This window comes from Periplaneta americana, chromosome 7 (genome assembly GCF_040183065.1).
Source record: "Periplaneta americana isolate PAMFEO1 chromosome 7, P.americana_PAMFEO1_priV1, whole genome shotgun sequence".
Taxonomy (NCBI): domain Eukaryota; kingdom Metazoa; phylum Arthropoda; class Insecta; order Blattodea; family Blattidae; genus Periplaneta; species Periplaneta americana.
This window is the reverse complement of record NC_091123.1, coordinates 38,673,173-38,684,533: the sequence shown is the minus strand read 5'-3', so window position 1 is coordinate 38,684,533 and position 11,361 is coordinate 38,673,173. Positions and strand designations below refer to the sequence as shown.

The window sequence follows — 11,361 nt, the reverse complement described above, 5'->3', positions numbered from 1 at the left end:
TTGTAGGTCTACATTGTAACTTTTGTCCACTTGTGAGTTACTTGACTTGTAAAAGTTCAGAAATTTAGATCCTGCGTTTTCTAATATATTTTGGTATCGTTTATGTACATATACATTACTATCTATTCCTTACTTTCTTACTACATATATAGATCATGATATTCTACAATTATTCAATCATTACACTCAGTCATTTCTCTGTACAGATTTCTCTTCTATTTTTCCCCCACTGACATACTATTTTCTTAAATTATGTATTGGCTTTCTTTCCTTATTACCTGTTTGTTTCTCACTAACCGATCGAATCATATTATCTATACTTCCCCTTATTTTCACCGCTTCTCCTTTTTTCCCCATTATCTTCTTTCCCGGAAATTATTCTTGTTTTATTTACATTATCTTACTTTCTCAATTTTGAAAATATAAAGAAAACTACTGATTCTACCAAAAAATCGATTTGGAGATTTTGACGGAAGCCTATGTTTTCAGCTAACGTGATGGCATCTGGAAACTACAATGTGCAAGCAGAACCATCTCACACCCTAGGTGCCCATGACGCAGCCGTTGACGAAAATATTGGTGCTGTGCTTCAACCACCAACCTCGTGTGGATGCTGTTGTAGGCCACAAACTATAGGATGCACTGGTAAGAGAGAGAGATTATCATAAATTTGTATTATTTTAATTATACAATTTACAAAATACGATGAAAACTATTGATGGTATAAAAATTCCACCTGAAGATTTTATGGAAATTTATATTTTTAGTTGATGTGGTGACACCTGGAGGCCACTATCTTCATACAGCACAATCCAACCCCCCTGAGCTTCCATGATGAAGCTGCTAGCAGCAAGAATATTGATGGTGCTGTGCTGTGCTAGCCTGGTGTGGATGCTGGTGCAGGCATCTATAGGATGCAGTGGTAAGAGGTAGAGATTATTCATAAATTTCATTTATTTCAATTATTAAATTTACAAATACAAAGAAAACTACTGATATAAAATTCCATTTGGAGAGTCTTAACGGAAATTTATATTTTTATTTTATGTGACGACACCTGGAAGCCACTAACTTCATACAGCACCATCTAACCTCCAGGGTGTCCATGATGCAACTGCTAGTGGCGAGAATTGTGGCGGAGCAGTGCTTGGACGACTAGGCCTCTTGTGGATTTTTCTGGGTCAGGACAAATTCTCCAGGATGTACTGGTGAGAGATATGAATTATTATATTTATATTTATATTATTTTATTTTCTTAATTTACAAAATAAAAACAAAATTACTGATTCATAAAAAATTGTTTCGGAGATTTTGACGGAAACCTATGTTTTCAGCTGGCGTGATGGCATATCTCAGTCATTATGTGTAAGCATCATTATCCAACCGCCTGTGCCCCCACGATGACGAGAATACTGATGATATGTGCTTGGACGACTACTCCTCGTGTGGATGCTGCTGTTGTTGGTCACAATCTCTAGCATGCACTGGTAAGAGAGGGGGACTCTTCATAAATTTGTGTTTAATTTGTTTAATTAGCAAATTACAGACAACTACTGATATTAAAAAGATCGATTTTGAGATTTTTACGAAAACGTATGTTTTTAGCTTGCAGTACCATCTAACTCCCTGGATGCCCATGATGCAGTTGTTGGTGAAGGACGCGTATGTGGTGCTGTGCTTGGGCAACAACTCCTCCACGAGTGGATGCTGCTGGTGCAGGGCACAATCTCAAGAATGCTCAGGTGAGATACAGCGATTCTTCCGACATTTGTAGCATTTTACTTCCTCAGTTTACAAAAAACATCGCAGTTGTTCCTGCAATAAATCTTATGTGACATATTTATCGATTTTAAAATTTTTTACTCTATTAAATAACTTAAACAATGATACAGCAAATAATAAAATCTGCTATATGTTTAAATTTCTTTGTTTCGAAAATGTAAGAATTCAGTCTCCTATGTACGGCTGCCATAGGGTGATTAAATGTGGGTTTCCTTCGTACTGAAACCTTTTATATTTTGCACATAGGAGTTATTGCAGGAACAACGACGATAAATAGAAAAGTATCTAATCCACAAAAATGGCTCTGTAGATTTTAGAAAGATATCTCCCTTCTCAAGATCCGCCATGTCTTGTCAGTGTACAACGTTATTTCGTACACTATTGGCCGGAATATTTTTCGTAATGAACAGTGACAAGTATTGAATTCGGGAATGGTGCCCAGGAATTATAAGTTTTACAGGTTAATTTCTTGAGTAGAGTCAAAAACGCATAGTGTTGCTTCAGTAGAATATTCCACACGATTTTATTTGTGCGAGTATTATAAACGATAAACCTGACATTAAATCGCAAGTGAACCTGAGCGGTTCGTACAGTTAAGAAGGCGGGGTACTCAGCCCCTTTGTTCTCATTTTCGAAAAGAAAGTCTTTTCTGAAAATCCAAATTTCACGGCTTATTTGTAAATACATCGGGCTGTACCGTACTTACGTTTGGAGGCACATGGTTGTATTTTACACAACAGTTAGGTCTTTGCTACTTCTGTCTTACACATATTGGGTGGTATTAATAAAAACGAAGACCTTACTATGCTCATCTTCCTCATGAGCAAAACGAGCTTGCTTTTTCTATGAGGAAGCTCTGAAATGTCGTATTAATAAAAACTATCGGAGCTTGCTCTTACGTGCCAAAGCTTGCTCACAGAGTTTGCTTCACTTAGCGTGGGAATTCGTATCAGTAGAGTCGTCAGACGGGTTCAGGCCAGCCACAACAAGCGATACCGCCACGTGTATTTCGATCGAAAGGATTAGTGATTGAGCTATGAGTGATACAGAGGAAGACGTTGGGGAAAAAGTGAGAAGATTTATCTTTATTTATGGATATCATTAAAAAATTTCCAGTTATATTTAAGAAGTCAATGTTACCGGAATCGAGGAAAACGAAATCTGCAGCATTTGCAAATATCAGAGAGAAGTATGAAAAAGGGTTTGGGGTGCCAATAACCGAGGCACAATTAATTAAAAAAGTGTCCAATATGAAAACCAGATTAAAAAAATATGGGAAACAAGCACATAAAGATGAATGACTGTCCGGGTTCATATGGGATCTTTAATTGAAAAATCCGTAGTGACACTTGTGGCGGACGAGGTTGCAGTTGGGTTTTTCTCGGGGTTCTCCCATTTCCCCTAATGAGGAATTTACATCATTCTGTCAACATTTCTCCATTCAGTCATTATTTCATAGCATTCCTCGAATGCCGGCTAGCGACGTAAGGACGGGGCTGGCCTAGGGATTAGTGGAGTTGCTTGCTCGAAACCTGGATACATACCAAACCTTAGTGTAGTCAGCCGGTGTGAGTTTGGGAATGTGCCTAGCTTGAGGGTTAGTGCAATGTATCTTGATAGGTCGCAGTGCTGAGTCATAGTGCCCCTCTCCCAAATTCTATTTCATTCCAGTGCATAATATTTGAACTGATAATTTCATGTAAGTTACATTTGTGTGTAAGTTGTAAATAAAGAGGTATTCGACATTCCGTGTATTATCAGCTGTGATTTGATGACAGTTTTCAAAGAGTCTTGCACGCTTTTCCTTATAATACTCTCTGTGTTCCTTCAATGCCTCCAATTGTTCCAACAGTACTAGCCTCTGCAAATCTGTTAAGGAATTATTTAAATGCACTGCATCTGGTTTGGTTTGTGTCACCTAAGAAATAGTCGGTTAAACAATCCACATTTTCTTGATTAAATCGGTAAGAAGTTTTGTAATCTCTCGAAAGTGAATCTCTGTGCTTCTTATACAACTTTTGAGGCCATTGAATATCCGTGAACTCAACCATTTCGATACAACAGCTTCACTCTACAAGCTTGAGTTACCTATTTAGGTACCTCAGGTTTTTTGAAGCAAATGCTTCAGAGCAAGAAGCAAAACTCCGTTTTATTAATAAGTAATGCGAGGAAACTATTACGTGCTGACTCCTTGCTCAAAGGTGGAGGAAATTCTTGATGAGCAAGCTCATTTTCCTCAACTTTATTAATAGGAAAAGGAGGAAGCTCACAGAATTTGAAGCAAACTCATCTTCCTCATCTTTATTAATACCACCCATTGTCTCTTCTTGCTCCATATTCGGTGGAATTTTAGTGGCGAGAATATTCCTTTTTAAAAGGGTGGTTGTTTAAACTTTGGGCTTATTTTGTTGAAATTAATTTTGTTCGGATTACAGATTTCGTGGCCATTTTTGATACGCTGGAAAATGTTATCCATTAGCTGTTAGAGGCAACGGAGGAGCTCGATTTCTTTGCTGATTGCTACTAGTTCTGTAGGATTCCTACACTAAAGTGAGCGGTACTCTGAGCCCATTCGTTTCCATTTCGAAAAAGTGTCTCGTCTTGGAAAATTTACTTTTGTTCGTGTCCAACGTGGGTAAATCCACGACCGCGCCCTTTATTCGATTGCGCCATTATAACCCGTTTATTTGTGATTCATGCTCCGTAATTTTTTTATAGAATCAAAAATTATCCCACGTAAATTCTGAAATAGGCAAAGAATTATTTAGGATTCTTTGCTGGTTACCAGTACCCTGCAGTGTTCCCGCAGTTTGGTCTTTTAGCCTCATTCTCATTTGAAAAAAAAAAAAAACTCTTGCACATTCGCTCACATTTTCGAGAAAAGTCTAATCCCAACATCCGATTATGAGAGTTTATTTAAATTTTCCGGACTCTACTGGAGAAATTTTGGGAAAGGGTGGTTCACAGCCTTGTTTTTTTTTTTTTTCGAAAATAAACTTGTTCGGGATCTAGATTTGATGCTACTGAGTCGGACGTGGGTCGCGATTGAATCTAGGACTGCAACCCGTTACCCGAGCGGGCTATGTTATCCCGCTCATTTGTGACTAACATGTTTCCTGTCATTTTTCTTGTTAGATATTATAGGTATTTAATCCTACCGAAATGCTGTGAGTGGAAACAGCATATGCTTGATTTTTCTGATGCTTATTGTCAGTACATCTGCGGGATTCCTGTAGTTAAAGTTTCTCATTTTCCAAACAAATTTTCTCCGGAAAGCCAATTTTAATTGATCTTTCATAATATGCCGTGCTCTACAAGGTGTTTCAAAAGTGATGGTCAATAATTTACGGATGAAAATTACAAACTAACCAAGCAAAAACTCCAATATACAATTGTCCGCAAATTAACTGTTGCCGAGATAATGCACATTTCTGTTAATTTCCTCGCTGACTAAGAGCAGACGTGTATACATCCCTATTTGAATTCTACATCCCTATTTGAGGAGGTTTTCAAAATGCTCTCCATGCATCTGAACGCAATATTGTCCTTTTTTCTGTAGTGAGCTGAGAATCCTCTGGGGCAATCCTCGATCATTATTTATTTGCTGAAAGGAACGTTCAACCCAAAAAACCAATTCATAAAGTTTGTTGACCTCAGAAGTGTAAACCAGGCTTTCCACATGGCCCCAAACACAAAAAAATAATCGTATTTAAATCCGGTGACCTGGGGGACCACGGTGTAGATCCTACTCTGCCTAACGGAATATTGCATGAACGGTTAATTTCGAACCAATATTTATTAGAGCTTTTTGCTTTTTTTAATTTGTGCTTTTTATATGTAAATCATTACCGTCACTATTGAAACATTCTGTATACAGCATTATATTTTTAGACTCCTGTTGCTTTTTTTAGTGTTGAGATTGCATCGTATACGTTGTTTCTCTGACTCTGGTGTAATGGAAAACGTTTATTTTTACAGGCAGAAGAAGAGGGATCTTAAGCTGGTGTCAGCTGGGCGAGCTTCAGCAGTGGAGGCTTCGCGCATTGCAGGCGGCAAGGCAAGTAATCATATTCTTATATTATCGCGGAGATACACTTCAAAACTTCCTGTTGCATCTGTTAGTGTGCAGCAATTTCTCCTCAACTTATTAGTCCAGTTATATTTATAATCATAATCTATCATACGAAATATGAGAATGCAAAAAGTAATGGATCTATACACAGTATTTTGCAATCAGAAACTCCTATTCGCAATCCACTTGAAACATCGCGCGATATGCTTTGAAATGTTTCGTTTTATGTAGAATAAATTGGCGAGTCTTTTCCTTATTAGAAAAAAGTGGTATTTTGGATATCTTTATTTATAGAAGAATTATTTCTATCTTTACGGTTTTACTGCAAGTTTTTATTACCTACAGCGAATAGACAAAAATTGAATAGAAAGGAAAAAAGAGGATTGATCTCCCATGAGGTTTTCATCTCATTCAGACGCTAGATAACCATACCAGTTGATAAAGCGTCGTAAAGTAACCAATTAAAAAAGCACTGGATCTTATTCATCAGAGAAATCTAGTTTTTGTTTTAATTTCTGATAATGCAACGTAAATATTTTCAGCTGGAAAGCGATCGGTCGGATTTGCATCTCAGATTTTACACTCCACGTTTTGTGCCCACATGTTTTTAAATTCTTGTACCGAAGAGATGACATTTTCACTGAAAATTTCTGACCTGTTTTTAACACAGCTTTAATTAAAACTTCTGGCAGAAGAGAGAGAATGTTTGAAAGATGCAGGAGCTTTTATTCTACTTCCGTTCCTGTAATAACACGTTGACACACATGGCTAAAGGTCACATCACGGTATAAATCTAAATACAGTGATATGTTCGTTCAACCTACTGTGACAAAGTTAAAACAATTAATTGTAAATGAAATCATTCAAATTCACATTGCACCTGTAGTTGAAGTGTCTGGTGACATTAACAGACAAATACAGGCCTCAGACTCTGATAAATATTGTCCAGATTTTTATGATTTTACATATATTTGCAGAATGGAACATGGCTGAAATATCGTATTGAAATTTATTATATATTTAATAACGTAATTTCTAAATTTTATTTCACAGAAAAATGCTTAGTAGGGCGTTGTAACAGCTGTACAAGCTCTTATCTGGCAGGAAAAAATCTTGAGGCTCACCTAAAACTCGGAATTAACCTTTCGAGATGAGACTCAATGGAAGTGATACAGAATACTTGAATGAGTAACTTTTATCTAAAATACTGCTTTGAAATTCAAGAGACACTGACGATGACACTACACCAGTGTTGAAACGGTATCGTCTGTCAATAAATTTATATTGCCTTTTTAATAGTTTCAACACTTTTAAAGTTTGAAAGTTTTTATTTTAAAACAGCATAATGTGGACTGCTGTAATGATACTCTATTGCACCTGTTGCCAGTTTCATAATCCACTTTGTACATGTATTTCTACTTTCATTGCACAGGAATATTCTGAAGATACTTAGGGAGAAATTGCTGTACAGTGTTTGCATGCCTGAAAACATTATTATTGTCAGGGACGTAATTCTTCAATTCAATTTTATAATTCATCACAATTACTTCTCTTTACATTATGTCATACCAATGGTGTTTAGGTAAAATGACTTAACCCTAATTTTTAATGTGACTTTTGCTGTAATTAGTTAAAATTTAATTACAAAATGCGAAGAAATATTTCTTTACAATTATGTTTACATTCCTTCATATAAAGGTAACTAATAATAATGTGTTAAATTTTAATTGTTTTTGTTGCTGAAAGAATGTTCTTTTGTGGGTTAAACCATTTTACTTCAACACCATAGTAGGGAAGGGTATACATGTGACTTGTCATAAGTGAAATAAGTTAACTATGTACCACTGAGAAGGAAAACTGAAGTTGATATGTTAGTAAATATGGGCTATTGCATTTAAGGGGATGTTGTAAGCCCTATCCTCACCGTGTTAAATTTAGCAACTTCCGGTACACTTATCTCAGAAACTATTCAATCTACATCTATGAAAATTTGCACACCTGTAGTTGTGATCTTCCTTAACCTACCGACTTTTTCTTAATTTATTAGTTCAGCTAAAAACAAAAAAAAAAAAATGTTAATTTTGATCCAAATCAGCTTACAACCTTCCCTTAAACTCGCTCTAGGTGACTATTTTTTTCCATAAATGCATAATTTTCATGTAATGTAAGGACTGAGACAAGAAATTAACAAAGTTTTAACATTGAAATACATTATATTGTGTGCTTCAGCCATTATGACTTTAGGAATTATTTCTATGGTTAATTTTGAGCAAATAATGTCATATTAACTTAGATACGATGATCACTGCTTAAGGAGGTATAATAGTTTTTCGTATCCTCAGAAAATAGAGTTTGTCAGCAGAATAAAATTTAAGGAAAACAATAATAAGCAGAAAAATGATAAAAATTGCTATATTAGAGAAAGATCTTACTTCTAGTATCCTTTTCTGTGTGTGGATATTGCGAGTGCCTCAAAAGAGAATATAAAAAATTAGACACTCAATTCACAGCGAGAGTCTTGAAATAATCGCAGAATATAAAGAATATCCATTAAGAAAAGTTAACTGGAATATTGGAGTACTGTAGCCTATCCTATTGACCATGCTACGAAACGACACTACTGCTACTGAAAAGTATGACCCCACGATTTGTAAAATATGAAGAGTCGAAATTAGCAAATATTGATGACAAAAACTGATCTCCAGGAAAATTATCTTTTAAGAGGACTGTGAAAACCTGGAATTCGATTTGCAATATGAGAGATTCGGTGAACCATTCAGAATTATGGAGTAAAAATGATCCCTGTATTAAAAAATTTTGTTGCAAAAGAAGAAACAAGAGAACATCTCCAAACAGTGAATCTTTCTCTTGTTTTTAATTAGTAGCTAATACGTGGACAACAGCTGTATCCATTGAAACAGAATATAAGACCATCTTTGAGGGTTGTAGCTTGCCGATGTGAATATCGCTTTAAACTGATTGACAGCAGCACTAATTCTTTCGATATTTTTCGTTGTCCGCGAAATTCGATCTCTGCCCGGCGATGTCTTATCTCTTGCAGAAGCTGTAGTTCGAAATTTCTGGACCTAGTTGATAGTGTTACAGTCTGATACTTTTCCATGTCTTGGAATGTTGAAATACCTCCTGGTTATTCGCTGTGTTGATATTGAGACTGTTAAAAAAAAAAAACTTTTAACAGTGAACCCTCGAATGTGTTGCGTCCAATGAGACATGTTTACTAAACGCATAACTAGACTGTTATTCCGTGTCTAGCTCCAACCCATCCCTACTATCGAAAAAATACTCCGTAAGTCAAATTCATGAGTTCATTCTGCCACACCTTGCACATACGACGTCTGGACTCTAAAGGGATTTATTCAAGAATGTTGCCATACTTCATTTCGTTTCTACTTCCTAGGAAAATGCCATATGAAATGTCCAATGCGCATTAATAGACAATGCTTGCCTTTGCTTTGAAATAATCAAATGTAGGTAAAGAAAACGGGGATGCTCGACGTCATAATACAATTACGTACTTCCATCTCACAGCTGTTCCATATGTAAAATACGGAAATCATTGATTGCTGGCAGTATTTCGTTTCAAAACTCATATTTTCAAAAACGGCCAATTGAATGGAAGAAATCAAAGATAAAGATGTAAGTCTACATCAAATAACTTGATTACAAATGTGAAGACGTGGTGAAAAATGAGGAATTATTACACATAATTTTTCGGCAAAGAAGAAAAAAGGCATCAAATTTAAGTTTAAAAAAAGTATAATACTGTATTAATAACAATAAAATTGAAATATAATTTTAACCCTATGTTGAATAAAAAATGTTAATATCAGGTTATAATTAATTTAACTTTTACTGTAAGATAAAAAAACGCAGTATGTCATAGATTTTACAAATTACATTACGATATATAAACATTAAAAATCAATTTTAAAAGTAAAATCTTCCACCTCGAATGATTTTCAGACGAAGATAATGATAGTAATGATAATGACAATGTTAATAATAAAAATAGTAATAATGATAATAATAATAATAATAATAATAATAATAATAACAAATAACATTGATAATGAGAAAATTGTATTAGAATTTTAACCTTATGTATAATAAAGAATATTAGTATAAGATATGTAATTTTCATTCTAAGATAAAAGAAACCGTAGCATAATATAGGTTAGGCTTTCCAACTTTCATTACGATACATAAATATTACATTAAGTTAATTTTTAAAAGCAAAATCTTCCCTCTTGACTGATTTTCCGATAATAATAATAATAATAATAATAATAATAATAATAATAATAATAATAATAATAATAATAATAATAAATAGTATTTTGATATTTAAAATACACTTTACAGGTACATAAGTTCTGAATACAGTAAATTACTAAAAATGGAGTTAAGATTGAGATTATGATTACATAGGCATAAATTGAAAATAAAGAAGTAAATAACGACACAGAACACATTATTCATGATATCTTTGAAATTGTTGTCTAAATTCTTTTCAGCCCTGGAATTTAATTCCGTCGTAGTAAACAAATGTCTTGTGGTTCAGGAAAATTTTCATACCCTTGAGGTATAAACTTGATCTTCAGCTGTTCGCCAAGTTACGACTTGGATAAAAGTTCAATTGTGACTCTGAATAGAAATTCTGCGTTTTATATCTATTGAAGTCAGATGTAAGTGAAAGTGAAGTTGAAGTGACATTCCTGAGAACATTCTAAATCTGCAAAATGTGGATATTAGTGCGCCTATTCGACAGCTGTTACCAGACCTGATCTGTCTTACTCCTCCCTTCATATTCGTCATAGGGTACCCCCAATACAGTTCGAGCAAGTCTCATTGTTAGTGTTAGAAGCAAACAAGTTGTAGATTGGGTTCACAGTACGGTGTAAGGAATTTTGCAAATAAAAGATAATGAAAACAATTGCATCCTCGTTCATATGACATTTTTGCTCAAAATGACTTACAAATCTCATTTCCAAATCGCGGATAGAATTAAGGTGAAGAACATGACAAAAAAACGATAAGCACTATTACTAAAACAGGAACCACGATGTGGAACATGACAAAAACAAGAATCACAATAAGGAACGTGACACATAAATCGAAAACGGCAACCACAATAATAGAAAAGAGTGACTGTAAAGGCCATTACAAAAAACAACAAACGATAAGCACAATGACAAAAACATGAACCACGATATGGAATATGACGAGAACAAGAACCATGTTAAGGAACATGAAAAAATAAGAACCACGATAAAGAATATGGCAAACAAATAAGAAACGGTAAGCACAATATCAAAAACAAGAATCACAGTAAAGAATATGACAAAAAACGAACGATAAGGACAATGACGAGAACTAGAACCACGAGAAGGAACATGACAAAACTAAGAACCAGGATAAGAAACACGAGAAAAGAAGAACCACGATAAGGAACATGACAAAAATGAGAACCAGGATAACAAACACGA

At 34.9% G+C, this 11,361-nt stretch overlaps 1 long non-coding RNA gene across 1 annotated transcript; it reads left to right on the top strand.

The window, feature by feature from the left end:
- The first annotated feature begins 499 nt into the window (after nucleotides 1–499).
- On the top strand, nucleotides 500–5,840 carry LOC138702693 (uncharacterized). The gene is made up of 5 exons (XR_011332862.1): nucleotides 500–645; nucleotides 768–1,208; nucleotides 1,335–1,487; nucleotides 1,606–1,742; nucleotides 5,761–5,840. It is a non-coding gene; the product is annotated as an uncharacterized lncRNA (long non-coding RNA).
- Nucleotides 5,841–11,361: the final 5,521 nt, after the last annotated feature.